Source organism: Physcomitrium patens, chromosome 26 (assembly GCF_059467195.1).
Source record: "Physcomitrium patens ecotype Gransden chromosome 26, ASM5946719v1, whole genome shotgun sequence".
In the NCBI taxonomy this organism is placed as follows: Eukaryota; Viridiplantae; Streptophyta; class Bryopsida; order Funariales; family Funariaceae; genus Physcomitrium; species Physcomitrium patens.
In genome coordinates this window covers 8,671,395-8,682,720 of record NC_143435.1, presented here as the reverse complement: position 1 = coordinate 8,682,720, position 11,326 = coordinate 8,671,395, and positions in this window count along the sequence as shown.

Genomic DNA, 11,326 nt, shown 5'->3' with positions numbered 1-11,326 from the left:
GAACAGGACAGCCTGAAACAGAATCGAAACCCCGTAATCGAGACCACATTGAGTCGCCCGACCAATTCAGGTCTCATATTGGCTAAGAGTCCAGTAGTAACACTCGGATGTTCTCGTAATTGGATCAAATTGGTCCTTCGCGTCAGAGTGGCTGAGGCCCGTAGTAAGACCTGGATTTTCCCGTAATTAGACTGCATTGGGTTGCCCGACCAATTCAGGTCTCATATTGGATAAGAGGACTTGGATTGGATTCTTGAAATTGAATCCAATTGGCTCTTCGAACCAGGCTCACCCGTCGTGTGAATTGGTCCTTTCCCTTCCTGCTGACTCCCGTTATTAGAATCGAACAGAGTATTTCAGTATGCCCCGGCTGACTGTAACGGGGTGATTGAACCTAGCCTCTCAGTATTTGCACTGGAATTGGTCGTTGCTCCCAATATTCGAAGTAACTGAACATTAATAAAAGTCCTTTTTCTTTATATTTTCATAGTATACTCGTGTTATAACACGATAGCGGGAAGACCACCCAGTTATTTGATCATTGTTGAGGCCTTCGAAACTTCCTTCGAATAGAATATTTGGAATACCATCAAGAGTTGTTCCTATCTCTAGCACAATCACCAAACATCGGAAGTCCCTTCCCAAATCGTGATACCAAACGCGTTGTATCTCGCCATCTATTCAAGGAAGAACATGTCATTCTTGAAGATCTTCATCTCCATTACATCGTCTTGAAGGTTGTGACAATCGTAATGTCTCCTCCGACAGGTCAACAAATAAAGGCTCTTGAGTTGAATCTGCTAGTTGTTGGTTCTCCATCTCCTGAGCGTCACTACTACAAAAAAGTTACGAACAAGAATTGAAAGTAGAATGTTATCTTGCCTAGATGTTGTTTCTTTTATAAAGAAGGTTTTTATCTTGATTTTTTATGGATGTCATCGATGAAAAACCTCCACCGCCTTTGCTGCATTTATAAGATTCTTTATTGGCTCCCATGTACATTCACTAATACCATACCCGCACCAATGGACAAGCTATTCTAATTTATTTCGGCGTTGCCTTGAATCTAAGACTTCTTCTACTTCAAACTCTTCATTATTGTCCACTTCTATAGGAGAAGGTGGAGTTTGTCGTCTTCTTGGTATGTCCACTGTCTTGTATGGTTTAAGAAGAAATACGTAGAATACTGGATGGATTTTCATTGACTCCGGTAGATATAAACGATATGCAATTGGATTGATTTGTACAAAAATAGAAAATGGTCCTAGCCTTCGATAGTCCAACTTGTCACAAGGACGAGTGGTCGTGATATTGCGATGAAGTAGCCATACCTTATCACCTAAGACGAATGATGGTTGTTCCTTTCGATAGACATCCGCATTGACCTTTTGTTGTTCTTGAGCCTCTTTTAATTGCGCCTTCATCGTTGCATGTAGCTCTGATAAATGAATTGCCAATCTATCGCAGTAGGATTATCAACTTTTGAAAAGTCAAAAGTATCAAGTCGTGGATGATAACCATAATTAGCAAAGAAAGGTGTTTGTTTTATAGAAGAATGTACCGTATTATTGTAAGCAAACTGTGCCAATGTCAAAAGAGTTGTTCAATCATCTTGTTGGTAATTAATGATACATCTTAAATATTACTCCAAAACTTGATTAATACGCTCCGTTTGTCCATCAGTTTGAGGATGGAATGCCGAAGATAGTTTTATATCCACTTTAAGAATCTTGAAAAGAGTCCGCCAAAATCTTGATACAAATTGAGCTCCTCTATCTGATATAATATCCTTGGGTAATCCATGATAGCGATAGATATTGTCAAGAAAGAGCTTAGCTGTTTCTTCACGTGTGATAGATTTTGTACATGGTACAAAATGTATCATCTTGGTAAAACGATCTACTATCACGAATATAGAGTCATAAGAACCTGAGATTGAAAGATCCGTAATGAAGTCTATAGAAAAAGAAGACCATGGTTGTTCTGGAATGGGTAATGGCTGAAGAAGTCCAAAAGGTCGATGACAAGGAGTTTTTGATCTTGAGCAAACATCATATGATTATACAAAATCTTTAACTGCCTTTCACATTTGAGGCCACCAAAAATCCCTAGATATCAGCTCCAAAGTCTTATTATATCCAAAATGTCCTGCTGCTGGGAAGTTGTAACGAGCTTGAAGAACACGTAAACGTGCTTCTCCTTCTGGAACATACAGGCATCCTTCGAAATAGAGTAGGTTGTTCTTGAATTCAAATTTAGAGGGATCATGAGATTTAGAAGAATTATTCTTGATATCATGAATAAGAGGGTCTGAAGACATACTTAACTGGACTTGCTTAAGAAAAGTTAAATCAACAGTCAATGTTGATTTTATTGCTCGAAGATAAAATTGCTACGGCTTCAAGAGAACCATTCTTTGTTGCTCAAAAGCTGCATCTCCTTCTTTTGGTGCAAGATAAGAACGTCTAGACAAGGCATCGGACAAACCTTATTGTTTTCCTAGCCGATAAGTGATGATGAACTCGAATCTTGATAAAGACATGCTCCAACGACCTTGGTGACGATTTAATACGCGTGTTGACATAAAATACTCAAGGTTCTTGTGATCCGTATACACAGTGACTAGACTAGAAGAGCCTTCTAGATAATGACGCTATTCTTGAAAAGAATCCACAATTGCAAGAAGTTCTTTGTCGTGGATCTCATAATTGATTTCTGCTGCTGAGAATTTTCTTGAATGAAAGGCTACTAGATGAAGTTTGTCATCTTTTCCCATTTGTGATAAAATCGCACCCAGAGCAAAGTCCGATGCATCTATTTCCTTAAAGAATGCTTTGGAAAAATCAACACGATACAAGATTGGTGCAAAAACAAACGAGGTCTTCAAAGATTCAAAAGTAACTTCCGCTTCTTGATTCCATTGGAGTTTGTCTTTACAAGTCAAACATGTAAGTGGAGCTACAACTCGAGAGAAGTCTTTGATGAAGATCCAATAGTAGTTGGCAAATCCCAAAAAACATTGGACATCTCTTACCGTTTTTGGGATCTTCCAATCTATAATAGTTTGAACTTTCTTAGGATCCATCATAAGTCCATCATTTGAAATGATGTAACCTGAGAAATCGACTTGAATAGTGCGGAACATACACTTTTCTATCTTGGCATAGAGTCCTGCATCTCTTAATTTTTGTAACACACGACGAACATGAAGTTCATGTTCTTTTGGATTCTTAGAATAGATCAAGATGTCGTCTAGATAACAGACCACAAAATCGTCCAAAAACTCTCGAAAAACATCATTCATTAGATGTTGAAAAGTTCCTGGTGCATTTGTAAGTCCAAAAGGCATGACATTGTATTCAAAATGTCCATACCTAATTCGAAATACAGTCTTCCATTCATCTCCTTCTTTGATGCGTACTAGATTGTATGCTCCTTGAAGATCTATTTTTGTATAGATCTTAGCTTGATTCAGCTGATCAAGAAGTCAAGATATTAAAAGTAGTAGATACCTGTTTTTGATGGTAAACTTGTTGAGTCCTAGATAATCAATATACATCCGCAATGATCCATCTTTTTTCTTCACAAATAGAATTGGAGCTCCTGTCGGAGATTTAGAATGGCGTATGAAATTCTTGGCTAGATTTTCTTCAATATACTCCTTGAATTCAGCCAACTCATTTTGTGATAAACTGTAGATTGGTCCGAATGGTGGTTGTGATCCTTCTTGAAGGTCAATTGAGCAATCATAGGGATGATGTTCCCAGAGTGTATCTACATTCTTTTTTTCAAATATATCTTGGAATTCTTGATATTGGCTTGGAATGTCACTTGAAGTCTTTTTACCAGTAGAAACGGGTGTGGCATAAATAATATATGGTGATTCTTTCATAGCAGCATGCAAGAAAGCTTTTGCACCTATAAATACAGGTTTAATTGAACTGGACTTATGACTCTCTACTTAATTAACTACACTATTAGTTATACTTTTAGAGAAAGTAAGAGTTCGAAAAATCCAATCTATTTGAGAGTTGTATTTTTCTTACCACGATAAACCTAAAATGATTGGATTAGAGAGAGATCTAATGATATTAAATACTACAAAGCTATTATGACCATTGATTATTACTTCTATAGGAAGGGTTTCGTGAGTAATATCTTGAGAAGACAATGGACGACCATCTATGACTTCTACATAAACAGGTTTAGTTTTCTTTACTAAAGATATGCTATGTCTTTTAGTGAATTCTTCATCTAAAAAACACGCTGAGGCTCCGAAATCTAACAAGGCAGAGACTTTGTAATGTTTAGGTCCTAAAATGACATTTAATGTAAAACAAGGAGAGGGTTCTAAGGAGAGAATAGGACCTTTATTAGATGTTGTGCAAGGTTCCAGCCGCACGATTCCTATTGTAGCTGGACAAACTCGTTTTCCGACATATTGTCTTCTTTCTCAGCCATACTCCTCATTTTGTGATTGCGTCATTTCTTTCGATAATATTGAGTAGTGTGCTTTGGTTCTCCACAATATAAACATAATCCTTCTTGACGACGATGAGTCTTTTCTTTCTTAGTAAGAGGTTTGAAACATACTGCATCAATTTGCATATCCTCTACTTTCGAATATATGTGTTGAAGAGGTGTTGGTATTGCCATTGAATTATAGTAACGTTGAGGTCCACTTATACGGTTCTCAGATCGGAATTCAAAAAGGCGATTGTCACACTTCACAGCTAAGTCAATTGCTTGACTCAATGTTTGAGGATCAAGTAAGTTGAGCATTAATTTTTTTACCTCATATTGTAATCCGTAGAGAAATTGACTAATAAGTGCAGCATCATCCCACTTGATATCAGTTGCAAGTTGTCAAAATTGTGAAGCATATAACATTACTGATCGATTGCCTTATCGTAAAATATGGGTCTTATTGGTTGCAACACGAATTGCATCATGTTCTCCATACATGAATCGAAATTCCACCAAAAAAGCCTCTAGATTATCTAATATTCGATCTCATCGTTCAAGAAAAGATGAAAACCACGATAGTGCTGAACTTGAAAGAAGCATACCAATGAATCTAACTTGCGATCCTGGAGTTGGATAGCTTTGGGATTGAAGTTCAATCACAAGTTGCACTAGATTAATAAATCCTCAAAACTTGGATCTGGTGCCATCAAACTTCTCGGGTAGGACAATTCTTGGTTCTCTAATATTTGAAGGGCGTTCCACTATAGGAAAAAGGACATGGTTTGGTGCAGATGTTGAAGCAGCTCCAACCATTTCTATATCTTCACTTCCTACCAATCTTGTTGCTCCTTGTGGTGGTAAATTGAGTTGATGCATCGCAAGCATTAACTCCCTCAATTGTTCTTGTATTTGTGCCATTGCACTTTTCATTTTAAGAAGTTCTGCCATGATAACACTTAGAAGAGAGAAGATATCTAATATCGCTGAAGACAAATAGAAGAGAGGACTTGAGAACAAAGAAAATACTAAGGACAATATCAGTTTAGAAGAGGGTAATCCGCAACTTCTAATATGCTTATATCTTATCAAGAAAAAGAGATAATCCACTCTTAATCAAGATTAGACAAAGCTCTGATATTGTAGGTGTACTCTTGTCAATCTGTCAAGGAAAAGAACTCGATGAAAAAATAATTCAGACAAGTGAGCCTTCACACATAGAAAGGTAACAAAATATAAATAAACAAGTATGTATATTGAAAGAGAAACTGGAATGGCTATTGCCAAAAGACAAGAAAACTAGAGACCCTTGAAACTAGACTGGAAGCAAGAAAGGAGTTAACAAGAGTGAAGAAGCCTTCACTCTTGTCTCTATATATACTATCTAACTAGAGGCTACGTGGTGATGTTCTATAGAACCTCCAATATGTGTTGACTTTGTAGGACACATGCCTTGACTTACAAGGCAAGTTCTTCTACGTGTGGGCCACATAGTTAGCTTGATCTTCAAGCTAACAACATGTGTGGCACATGGCCAACTTGTTGACCACGTTTTTAATCCAAAAAGTCAATTAAAGACATCTATGAAGTCAAAGAACCGTCTATGAAGCTTCTAGGAAGCTTCCATATTAAATACTGTAGAATTAATCTACTTTTACCTACTTTTACTTACTTCTACCTATTTATATATGTAATTACTAGCTTACATGATTATGTCCGTGACATTTGCTTTTTTTAAGCAAGAAAGTTAATAAATTCTTTAAATAATTAAAAAAAAAATGATATTGTATGCTTTTTTTTTCATCTGTGGTTTTGTCCTTGAATACAATAAGATTTTTTTAGATAAGATCTTAATGAAGAAGCAACTATTCATCTTAGAAGATTAAAAAAAAAATATAGATCATAATTTTATGCAAATTTTATGTTATATGAGTATTATGATGAGCAAGGAGGAGTGTTGAGAGCATTAAATATAGCCAATGCTTTCTATAATATTTTATTATAGTTTACAATATTTACTATGGATACAATGTTTGGAATGTAGCAAAGAGAAATTATTTATCTTCTTGTCTTCTCTTTTTATACAAAAGATAACCACATCAATACATAGAAAAGAAACTCTCTCTCCTTCTATATACTTTCTTGTATGTGTGTGTATGTGTACATAACTTCTAGCTACTCTTGTATCTCTCCAAACATTCTCAACCAAAGTCACTACTTTTTTACTCTATTGTTAATATTTAGTGGTTTTTAAATTTTTTTTGTTTCATTTTATTTAAATAATATTGAAGATTGTGGATAAAATTTGGATGAGTTTTGATAGTGAATGTATTGGTTTACACAATAGTAGTATGTGTTGATAAATGTCAAATTAAATCTGTGCATATAATTGGAGTTTTTTAATATTTATTTATTTAATAATTTATTAAAAAAATTATAAGAAATATATTAAAATTAATATAATTATTTATATTTTTTTAATATCAACTGATAATAAATCTAATTATAACTTATCATGCATTGATAGTAATTATTTTTCTATCAAATAATTTTTATTTTTTTATTAATTTGAATATGTACATATATATATATATATATATATATATATATATATTTGTATATTTATATATGTATTATTTTTAGTTTAGTTTTTATATATTTAGACATGAAAAATAAAAAAATAATTTTATATAAAAATTATGTTGTAAGATTTATGAACTTTAATTAAATTATATTATAACAAATTAATCTTATATAAGCAAAGAATTATTTTATTTTATATAATAAAAATTATAATATGTAAATTACGAATTTTGATCTATTTAAAGATGTTAAAAAAAGAAATTATATTTTAAAATTAGAATGTATATTTGTAAAAATAAATGACTTACAAATTATCTTTGAATATATATATATATATATATATATATATATATATATATATATATATATATATATATATATATATATATATAATTTAATTTTTTTAAAAAAAATTTAAATTTTAAAACTTAAATTTTAATTAAATTATTCAAAACCATTAGGATATTTTTAAAATATTAAAAATAAATATATTATAAATATAATTTAATACTTAGAAAAGCCTAAATGGTCAATATTATAGAAATTATATGCAAGAAAGTTTTTTATGAGATTATAAAAAATTTCTTAAGTCTTTTTTACATTTGAGACCATCACAAATAGCTTTACTTATTTATATATTTATTTTTGAGAAGTCATATTATTATTAAATGCTTCTAATTGAATTTAATCTTGTAAGATACAAATAATGTTTAAAAATAAAAATAAAAAACAAATTTATAATCAGATATATTTAAATTATCATAAAAATAATTTTTAAACTAATTTTTTATTATAATAATTCAAAAATCAAATAAAATTTTGACGTGGTTAAAAAATATTATTTTATAAAATACAATCAAAACAAAGTATATATTTTATATCATTATGATGTAATTACTCTGGTTTCAAAAGAATAATTTTTTGTGAGTTAGATAATTATATTTTATTTGTATTTCTTAATTTTTTTTATATAAGATAAAAAATAAAAATATAAAAAAATATATTTTTATATTTTTATATAAGATAAAAAATAAAAATATAAAAAAATATATTTTTATATTTTTATATAAGATAAAAAAATAAAAATATAAAAAATATTTTTTTTATTTTTTTACAAGTTATATACTATTTAATATTAATTATAGCATAAATATTATATAATGTTCTTGAGAATAAATCAAGATATCTGATTATATAAAATAATTAATATTTTTTTGATTATATTATATTAAAATTAGACAAGAAATATCTTTTTAATATAAAAAAATATTTTTATATTAAATTTATAATTAAAAATACTTATCTTTTTGTAAATCTTATAATTAATATTTTTAGATAAATGTTTAAAGAAAGAAAAATAGAAAAAAATTTATCATATACACTTATTTGTAATAATAGTTCATTAAAAAAAAGCTTTAATGTCTTTTATGTAAGGTTTATTTGAATAATTTGAAATAATATTTTATAAAATTTTAGTATAAAAAGAATTTTACTATGTGTATACAGAGGTGCATGGCACAAGAATGTATCTATGCAGTAAAAGGGGGGGGGGATATCTACCCAGTTGTTCACTAGAATATTTACTTAATCATTCTTATTACAATCTCAAAAGAAGAATCTAAACATTATTTGGACTAATGTACAATCAATTGCAAAATAAATGTTTTTTATTTTAAATTTTATTAATAATTTATTATAAAAATTTCTAATTAAACTTTAAATTCTTATTTTAAGTATATTAATGTACTTGTAATAACAAAAATTTAAAAATGGAACTAAGTGAATTGTTAAGAATTAATAAAAAAAAATGATTATAAAAAAGTATTATTCTTTGTCTTTTATATTTGGCTTTCTTGACCAATTCAACTATGTTCAATTTTATTTTTTAAAACTCTATATAATCATATAATATTTTGGATATATAATAATAATAAAAAGTATTTTATTAATTATTGATAAATACTAATAATAATTTTTTTCCTATTTTAGAAGTAAATATTTTCTAATTAAGTTATAATATTTAATGGATAGTGAATTCTATAGAGTTTGTTATTATTTGATTAAACATCACTATCAACTATCCAAAGAAAATATATATATATATATATATATATATATATATATATAGACAATTGACTTGTAAAGAGAAAAAAAGTAAAATAAAGAAAAAAAGTAAAATAAAGAAAAAAATAGTATTTTTTTTTTTAAGAAGTTAATTAATTTTATTAAAAAAATATTTTATTACAAACTTACTCTAAAAAATTTTGGTGTAAATAAGAGACTTATTGTGTGTATGTGGGAGTGCATGGCAAAAGATATGTCATTGCAATACTACTAGATGGACAACATATTAGTCTATGATTTTTATTTTTTTTTCAAATATATATTAATAGTCTTTATATTCTTCCAAAATTCTATCTAATATTTTTTTTGAATGAAATTCAAGTATTTTATAAATAAAAATTAATAAATTTTTATTTTTATAAAGCTTAGAAAAATACATTTACTATAACAACTAAAATTTTGAGTTTTCTACTCTTGAAGAATATACTTTAGTTTAATTTTTTTATAATTATAAAAATTAATTTAAACATATTTTAAAAATTAATTTTTAAGATTTTTACATATATATATATATATATATATATTTACATATGTATGTGTGTATATGTGTGTATATATATATATATATATATATATATATATATATAATTTGAGACTAAATAATATCAAATACTATTATGATTATATGATTACTTTTATTTACTTTAGAATAAAAAAATTATTTGCATAATGTCTTTTAAAGACAAAAGTTGACTATGCATAACTTCTACATTTATTGGTATTTTTTTTTATATTGAAGGTATTAAATAATATTCAACAAAGTCTTATTTATAATCAAATAAAGAATTTAGATTCCAATAAAATTAGGATAATTACAAAAAAAATAGATACTAATAAGTTATATATTATAAATTTATAAAATAAATAAAGATAATAATATTAGATCTTTATAGAATAATGTTATATGAAATTTAATGCATTTTAATAATACAAGATCTTTCTATTCTTTTGGTAATAATTATGAAAAATATCCATATTGTAACTAATATTTTTTTATATTTTAAAAAATATTATTATTAACTTTATATTTAAAAATAAATGACGATTCTATTAAAAAGATTAATTTCAGTTTCTTCAAAAAGCTTGTTTTAATAATTTAAAATAAAAATTTAATCCTATTTCGAAATTTTGATAATCTAAAAAGAAATTTAATAATTTTATTATAAATATTATACATGTTCTCATAAAAAAAATCTTACACAAAAATTATGTTTTAATCTGTTTAGTAAAGAAATCCTTGTTAATATTACTATGCCATATATGTTTTAGGATCAAGATGCAAGTATTATAATTTTGTGGCTAGTTAAACTATGTTACCATATTATTGTTTCAATCCTGTATAAACTAATATTATCTCTCTATGACAACAATATTTATTATTCATGTTTTGTTATCAACCATCCATTATTATGATTCTATTCTTGTCTACTTCTATCAATAATCAATTAAATAGAATATTTAATACTTTACTATTGTGTTTCAATGCAATTTTCATGTTTTATACTTTTATTTTATCTTAATCTATATTTTCAATTCTTTATGTATACATGTCCTTTAACATAATTTTTGAAAGAAAATAAATTACAAACATAGACCAAAAGTAAAAAAGAATACATACTCAAGAATATTTTATTATTTCTATTTCTTTTTCTTTTTAATTTTTTAGCATCACAAATAATTTAATATAAGAAACGGCATTTTAGGATTGTTTACTGTATTAAAGAGCCCAAAAAATTGGTTAGTAGGTTAAAACTCAACTTAATAAATAACTTAATGGAAACTAAAGCATTCTAGAAAAAGCCGTTCATCTATTATATGATTTTCACATATACTGATAGACAAAAATAAATATTAAAAGAACAGAATGTGCCAAAATTTCAATGACTTCAAAATCAATATATATATATATATATATAGATATAGATATATTTAAAAAAGCAGTAGATAGTTACAAGTCCAATACCCACTTAGTATAAAGACCAACAAAGAATCTAACATGATTTGTTCTTGGGTGTTGAACTAGCCTCATCAGAAGATGAAGACAAACAGTGAAATTCTAAATTTAAGGACATTGAACAAAAGCAAATCTTAAGGAGGTATAGAAGTTGAGCTTGAGATACAACAACACCATTGATAAGAGAAATATAATACAAAG